Source organism: Nicotiana tabacum, chromosome 12 (genome assembly GCF_000715075.1).
Source record: "Nicotiana tabacum cultivar K326 chromosome 12, ASM71507v2, whole genome shotgun sequence".
Classification (NCBI taxonomy): domain Eukaryota; kingdom Viridiplantae; phylum Streptophyta; class Magnoliopsida; order Solanales; family Solanaceae; genus Nicotiana; species Nicotiana tabacum.
Window position 1 is genome coordinate 83,373,186 of NC_134091.1, and position 8,314 is coordinate 83,381,499.

The window sequence follows — 8,314 nt, forward strand, 5'->3', positions numbered from 1 at the left end:
CTCTCTTCATTAGATTCCTCTCTTCTTGAAGTTTCCTCCTCCTTTTTCTCAGCTCCCTTCTTGCCTTTCTTCTTCTTATCAACTTCAATTTTCAACTACTCCCCAATTTCTTTTTCAGGTACCACCTCTTTTTGGACTGGGGTGGGATCTTTCAACACTTGCCCACTTTTGAAGGTCACATCATTTACTGTTTCTTTGGGATTTCGTTCAGTGTCAGCTGGCAGAGTACCTAGGATCCTTTCAGATAATATTGTTGCAATTTGTCCCACTTGTCTTTCTAGATTTTGAAGACCAGCACCTATTTCCTTGATAGCTGCTTCATGTTCCCTTATAGCTGCGCTATGAGTTTCAAGCTTCTCATCGGTTTTCTGAATGAAGACCTTTATGAGATCTTCTATGCCAGACTAAATGGGCTGTTGAGGTTGAAATTGCTGCCTCTGTTAATTTTGGTAGACTGGAGCTTGTCCTTGGGTTCTAGAATTATTTTGTTGCCATGCATTCGCAGTACCCCCAGATGAACTCCATGACAAATCGGGGGTGTCTCTGACCCATTGCATTAAAGTTGTAATTACCCACAACATTCACTTCCTCAATTGAGGCTTGACACTCATGAGTTGGGTGTCCTCTTCCACATATATCACAAGCTGCATGAGGATCACTTTGTATCGAGGCTAAGGTCGGCTTCCTTATCTCTTTCGCCATGGCATCAAGCTGTACCTGCACAGATGTGTTAGCATCAACCTGGTAAACACTAGTCGCTCTTCTTTTTTCAGCACTCTCAGAGGGCTACTGATTTGCATCTTCGGATAACTCATCAAGAATTGTATCTATCTCCTCTAGAGTCTTCATCATCAACGGACCTCCAACTACATTACTCAATGTTCTACGTGACGCCGGTGTCAATCCATCCCAAAAGTCCTGGAGTTGTATCCAGAGTTCAATTCTGCTATGTTGACACTTTCTGACTATTTCCTTAAACCTCTCCCAAGCTCCAAAAACAGTTTCAATATCTTTCTGGCAGAAATAATGGATCTCTCTTCTAAACTTGCCCGTTTTAGCTAAGGAGAAATATTTATCAAGAAATTTTCTGGTCATCCCCTTCACATTGAAAGATGATGCTAAGCAGTAGCTTTGGAGCTTGCCAACGGGATCAATTAGAACTTGGGCGCCCTTAAGTACACTACATCTTGTGACACACCATTATATTGAAAGGTGTTCATAATCTCCTCGAAGTCCATCAGATGTGTGTTTGGATCTTCGTTCATCTTCCCTCTGAAGACACAACAATTTTGAAGAGTTTGGAGCAACCCTTGCTTCAATTCGAAATTGTTCACTATAACTGGAGGTGGTCTAATACTTGACAATCCTTGGTTCTAGACCGGTCTAGCGTAATCATCAAGTGGTCTCCCAGCACCGGGAGCTATGTTTCTGAATTGGCCAGCACCCATGGGTTGATTTTGATTAAGTCTGTGACCCCTCTCTTCTTCATAGATGTGCTGCGCATCTCTAATAGCTGCTTCCTTAGCATCTCGCGCAGCTTTTTCTCTTCGTTGGGCTGCTTCTCTTGCAGCCAAATCCACATTATCATCATCTCCAGCCATAGTTTCTTTGGTTAAGGATTTCTCAACCTTCTCTATATTCTTAGGATGATTTCTTTCCTTTCTCAGCTATTGCAGTTATTTTTCTATTTCTGGTTCGTATGGTAGCAATTCTTACCTGCAACCTTCGCACAGTCAAAGAACACCAACCGTAAAAGGGAAAAATAAAAAAAAAAAAAGGAATTCCTTAATTAGCACTACAAACTATTTCAAACACTATTGAATGCCAATCCCTGGCAAAGGCACCAAAATTTGACGAGCGCAAAACACACACTTAAATATGCTCGCTAGTCGAATATAGTATAATATAATAGCGTATCCACATGGATTGGAGTTAAACAGTATTATTGTAGTTTGTAGCTAGATTGATATCCAACATAATCAATAGTTTAGAATTATGTGATTAAAAACTAAAATTAACTAAGAATCTAAAACTAATTGATGAATTACAATTGAACAAAAGTGAGCAAGGAAGATATCAATGGGTGAAAATAGGGATTGATTGGATAGGTGCAAGATAAATGTCTGGGATTTAACTCTAGATAATTCACTTCTAATGTTCAAGTGAGTCTCTCGAATTCACTCCATTATTAGTTCAAACGTTTAGTAGAAACTCCTCTCTCAATTCAGTATCAACCTCACAATATGAACCAATGTAAGCTTAGTGAAGATATGCAAGAATTCGTAGTGGATTGGTCTTTAGGAGAACCTATTTCGATTATCCTCCTAACTAGGTTTAATCAAACATTCAACTATCCTTTTTCGATTACTTAAGAAGAATTAATGAATTCAACCAACAAGATAATGCAAAGAGATCACAAGTTATGCCTCTCTCGAATACATGAACATGTGAATATAGATGCAACAATTAAAATATCTAAAACGATTCAATACATACAAACTAGAGTTAATATCCACAAACAAATATCAATACACCAAATCCATCAAACTCTAAAGGGAACTACTCCATATCATCATAGTTATGTTTAAAGTAAAGAAAAACATAAAACGATCCAAACTCTTGTCTTGATTGAGGATTGAATGATGAATTCCTTGTGATTTTACTTCTCCACCTCCTACTTAGCCTCCTTAGGCCTTGGACGTGTCAAAAAAGTCCAGAAAATAATGTTTTTCCATGTATATATATATACCAAGTAGGGTCGGGCCCAAACGAAAATACCTTTTCCTACGCGAAATAGGACAATTGCTCTCTGTAAAATTTACACAGGCGCACCGCATGGGGTGACTCGCCATGCAGGGAATTAGTGGGGAAATCTATAGAGTTGATTTCTAACAGGCTGCAGGAAAATACACAAGCGCGGCGCACCACGCGCCGCGGGTGTGTTGTTTTCTTAGAGTCCAGATTTTTCTTGACTTTTTGATATCGAGACATGGTTTTAGATTCCCGAACACTATCTAGGCTTTATCCCTTGGGCTTTTACTCAAACATCAAATCTCCAAATCACTTGAATTCATTCCTTAACATCTACATAGCTTGGAATCCTCCTACAAGGCATAAAATACACAATTAGTGCAAAACACTAGTGATTAAAGCTCAAACTCAATTAGAGTGCAATAAATTAGAGTGCAAAAATGACAAAAACTCAAGATTATAGCCTACCATCATCCACCAACACATCCACATCTCAAAATTATACAATACATCGAGACGATGATCAAACATCCAAGCCCTTCGCATCCCATCCGCAACATCACAAGCCATCGGTGCACAACTGATACTGAGTACTTAATATTGCACACGAATTGAATAGAAAGAAATTGGAGATTTATGCTTCAAGATAAAAAAAAAAGGTCACACGATAAGGAAAGAAAGAAGGGAAGTTTCATATATGCCCTGTAGCCTCTCGAAGATAAGTATGGACGTCAGCATACCGATACGCAAGACACTCATGACTAATATAGCCTATGAACCTAGAGCTCTGATACAAACGTATCACGATCCAAAATCTCACCAAGTCGTGATGGCACCTAACCGGACTTGCTAGGTAATCAAAACAATAGTTAACGAAATTCTAATAAATAATCATTAAATTATAACATCCTGACCGGTGGTTTTGTGTATTTGAACCCCCTTTTCCCTTTTGAAGTTTCCTATATGTGTATTTGAGGTTTTATGACTTGTGGGGATGGTTGATTTCATTTTGGGTAAGTTTTGGTTTGAATTTGATCAATTAGTTCTTAGTTTGGAAGCTTAAGTTGGGAATGTTGACCGAGGTTTGAATTTTGTGAGCACGATCCCGGAATGGTGTTTTTATGGTTCCAATAGGTTTGTGTGGTCATTTTAGACTTAGACGTATACCCGAAATTGAATTCAGAGGTTCCTAGGTTGAATTTGTTCTTTTTTCCCGAAAGTTGGCAATTTAAGGCTTTAGAAATTTCCTAAGTTTAACCATAGGTTGACTTTATGGTTATCAGGCTCAGATTTCTTTACAAGACTTAAAATAGGTCTGTTTTGTCATTTGAAACTTGTCTGCAACGTTTGGCCTCATTCCGAGTTGGTTTGATATGAATCGGACGCTTGATTGTGATTTTAGTGATTCTTGAGTTTCATTGTGAATTTTATGTGTTTTGGTATCTAATTCGGTGTTCTGGATGTTATTTTGCTCTTTTGAGCTCATGATCAAATACGTGTGATAAATTTAGACTTGTGTGAATGTTTCGTGTGGAGCCCTGAGGGATCTAGTGAGTTTTGGACGTGTTTCGAATTGGGTTGGAGTTGATTCATGACTGCTGGTGTGCTGGAGTTGCAGTTATTGCAATCGTGAGCACCAGTTTGCAATTGCGAAGAGGACAGGGCGTGTCAGGTTTCACAAATGTGATGCCTTGATCGCAATTGCGAAGGTGGATCATTGTTTAGGCTGGTCACTTTTGCGACGTGGGTAGACTTCAGAAATGCGATGTCTGAGTCATATTTGCGACATTCCCTTGGCTTGTCAGGCAGCGCAATTGCGATCCTTGGGTTGCATTTGCGAGGGTTCGCATTGGGTCGCATTTGAGACTTCTGCAGCTGAATAATATAGTGGGATTTCGGACACAGTCTCATTTTATCACATTTTGGAGTCCTAGACTCGGTGGGAGGCGATTTTAGGAGGTGATTTTCATACAAAGCTACTGGGTAAGTGATTTTGACTCAATTTTGATTATATAACATGATTATTTATGAATTTTAACATCTAGATCATGAGATTTGAAGAGAGAATTTGGGAAATTTTGCTTATGTTTTGAAAAATGCAAATTTGAGATTTTTGAGTCGAATTGGACTTGGATTTGAAAACCAATAACATATATGAACTGGCGGGGTTATGGATAGATGAGATCTACCCATCGACTTGGGTTGACTTTTCAAAAATTGTGTAAAGATCTTAACTTTATTAATCGAAATTGGTTTCTCTTGCATTGTTTGATACTATAAAGTCAAGATTTGCTAGATTTGAGCTCAGCGGAGGTGAATTTTAAGGGAAAAGCATTTTTAGAATATTGAATTGGCCTAATTGAGGTAAGTAACTTACCTAACCTTGTGTGGGAGAAACCCCCCCTTAGGATTAGGTCTAATTCCATTATTTGTATTATGTGTACGACTTGTACATATGATGATGAGAGTGTACACGGGCGTATGTGTGGTAATTGACCGGATTAGACCTTAGGTTATTGATATGCCTTGAATTGGAATTGTTTGTTATTTGAAGCACTCTTATTGTTATTCACTCCCCGTACCCTTATGTTTTTGTGGTGATTCTTTTTCATATTGTTATTGAGAAGTGGGCTATGTATTGTTGTGGATTTGGTATTGTTGTTTGGGCGATGTGGTGGCATATGTGCATGTGTGGTGCAGTTGATTTTTGTGTTGTGAATGGATTCACATGCAATGACATATGGGTGGTGTGTATATTGATGCGCATGCGGCGAGATAAAGGGGTTTATGCGCGTGTTGCAAGTAAGGGAAAATAATTCATTGTGATGCACACGCGGCGAGATAAGGGGGCTTATGCGCCTGAATCTATGTAGGGGGAAAATGTTTTAAATGTGAAGATCACGCGGTGTCATAAGGGTGATTTGTGACTTATGGTACGTGGTGCTTCGGGGTGATTCTTGTGGTTATTCTTATGCTAGAAATGGTTGATGATTTGAACCTGTCATTGTTTTTTTCCTTAAATGATTTCACTTTATGGTTTACATGTTTTAGTTAATATTTGTCTTGTTATCGCATTCCTATTCGTTTTTATTATTTATTTATTATCCCTTCAATTGTTAATTTATATTGATATTCTGCACAGGTTATTTAATTGTTACATGCTATTTGAATTATGTGCCTTAATTGTTATTTGACATTTAGCATAATAAATATTAAACTGCCTATTTGCTCCCTAATTTTCATAATAATTTGCTATTTGTCATTGTTTGCTTCATAATTAAACCATAATTATTGTATGCTTGTTGTCTTGTAATTATATTAATTGTTACATTTATTGGGAGAATTTCTTCTATAAGAATTGTTAAAAAGTTAATATTGGAGGATCGGGTTGCACGCCGCAACAGACTTATTAAAAGTCTATATTGGAGGATCGGGTTGCACGCCGCAATAGACTTGATTAAAATGAATATGTTGGAGGAGCGGGTTGCACGCCGCAACAGAACTGAATGTGAATATATCGTCAGAGTGGGTTGCACACTGCAACAGAATTGAATGTGAATATATTGTGAGAGCGGGTTGCACGCTGCACCAGAATTATTGGAAATGATAATTGGTTATGACTACTGAGTTGCCTTCAATTATTATAAATGAATTACCTGATTTATTTCTATTATTGTTGTTGTTACTAATATTGCGTACAGGTTAATGTAAGTGAACCGCCTTATCCTCATCACTACTTCGTCGAGGTTAGGCCCAGCACTTACCAGTACATGGGATCGGTTGTACAGATACTACACTCTACACTTCTTGTGCAGATTTTGGAGTTGGTCCCAGCGGCGTGCCATAGACTTGCTCGGATTTCAGCTATCAGAGGAGACTTGAGGTATAACTGCATGGTGTCCGCAGTTCTGAAGTCCCCGTCTATTGTACTTTAGCTGTGTGTTTATTTCCAGACAGCTTTATTTTATTCAGACCTTTATTTGTATTTATTCTAGAAGCTCCTGCACTTGTGACACCAATTCTGGGATGGTATTTAGATACCGTTATTATTATGGATTATTTCAAAATTGCTTCCGCATTTGCTTCCTTGTTATTAATAAATTTAAAAATTGTTTTAAAAAAGGTTAATATTATTCTAACGTTGGCTTGCCTAGCAAGTAAAATTTTAGGCGCCATCACGGTCCGAAGGTGGGAAATTCGGGTCGTGACACATTAAATGCATGTCAGCCGCCAATTGGCCATTCCTGGATGCGAACCGTCGCTCAAACACTTGAACCTCATCACTACACCACCAGGTTAGTCTTGAAACTTACTGAGTACCGATTGTGGTATACTCATACTACACTTCTGCACATTTTTGTGTAGATCAAGGTACCTCAGATTGTGTTTGTCACTAGAGTTTTGAGGTGAGTTGCAGAGACTTCAAGGTATACTTGTTGTTCCATTCGCAGGCCTCGAAGTCACCTTCTATCGTTTCTTTGCTTCTGTTTATTGTATTTCCAAACAGTGTTGTATTTCGAGATTTCTTGTGTACTCTATGTAGGGCTTATGACTCAGTATTATCGGGTTTTGGGATTTTTGTGACTGTTGTGTTCTGCTTTTGAATATGTTATGGTACTTTTCAGCTTTCATAATATTTAAGTTGGTGTTTTGTTCTGTTTATCTTGCTATGTGATAATCTTACCTAGTCTTGGGAACTAGGTGCCATCACGATCCTTAAGGTGTAATTTTTGTGTCGTGACAAGTTGGTATCAGAGCTCTAGGTTCCTAGGTTCTACGAGTCATAAGCCAGTTTAGTAGAGTCTTGTGGATCAGTATAGTGACGTTTGTACTAATCCTACAAGAACTATTAGGAAATTCCCTTCTTCCATTCCTTATCGTGCGAATTTATTAATTTCAGAATTTTAGCCTTTGTCTTTCTATTCTCTCACAGATGGTGAGGACATGAGCTTCAGTTACTGCTGATGCTGCCCCGGGTGCCGGTGTTGCTAGAGGCCGGGGCAGAGGCGGAGCACGTGCTGCACCGAGGGGCCGTGCTAGGGCCGTGACTTAGGAGCCACCAGTAGCTCCAATTGGGGAGCAGACACCTGAGGCGCCTGTTACTACCCTTAGACTTCAGGAGAACTTGGCGCATGTTTTGAGCATGTTTGGTACTTTGGCTCAAGATGGATTGATTCCGGTTGCAACAACTACTTCTCAAACTAGGGGAGGAGCTCAGACTCCCGCCGCCCGTACTCCAGAGCAGCAGACTCATGTTGATCAGGCTCTGGGTTTTATGCCGATGTAGTCCGTGATTGCGATTCAGCCTGAGGTCAGGGCGCTGGCATCAGAGGAGGAGTAGAAGAGGTTAGAGATGTTGAAGAAGTATTTTTCTCCTACTTTCAGTGGCGCAACTTCTGAGGATGCACATGGTTTTCTAGACCAGTGTTAGTGTATTATGCGCACTAAGGGCATAGTGGAGTTGAGCGGGGTCGACCTTACCACTATCTAGCTGATGGGGTTGGCATATAGAGGTGGCAGGCTTATGAGGAGAGTAGGCACGTTGGTGCAACACCACTTACTT

The 8,314-nt window shown here is 39.4% G+C and overlaps 1 non-coding gene across 1 annotated transcript; it reads left to right on the top strand.

Moving 5' to 3' along the window:
• The first annotated feature begins 940 nt into the window (after positions 1-940).
• LOC142167647 (small nucleolar RNA R71) lies at positions 941-1,047 on the top strand. The gene has a single exon (XR_012697736.1). It is a non-coding gene; the product is annotated as a small nucleolar RNA R71 (small nucleolar RNA).
• Positions 1,048-8,314: the final 7,267 nt, after the last annotated feature.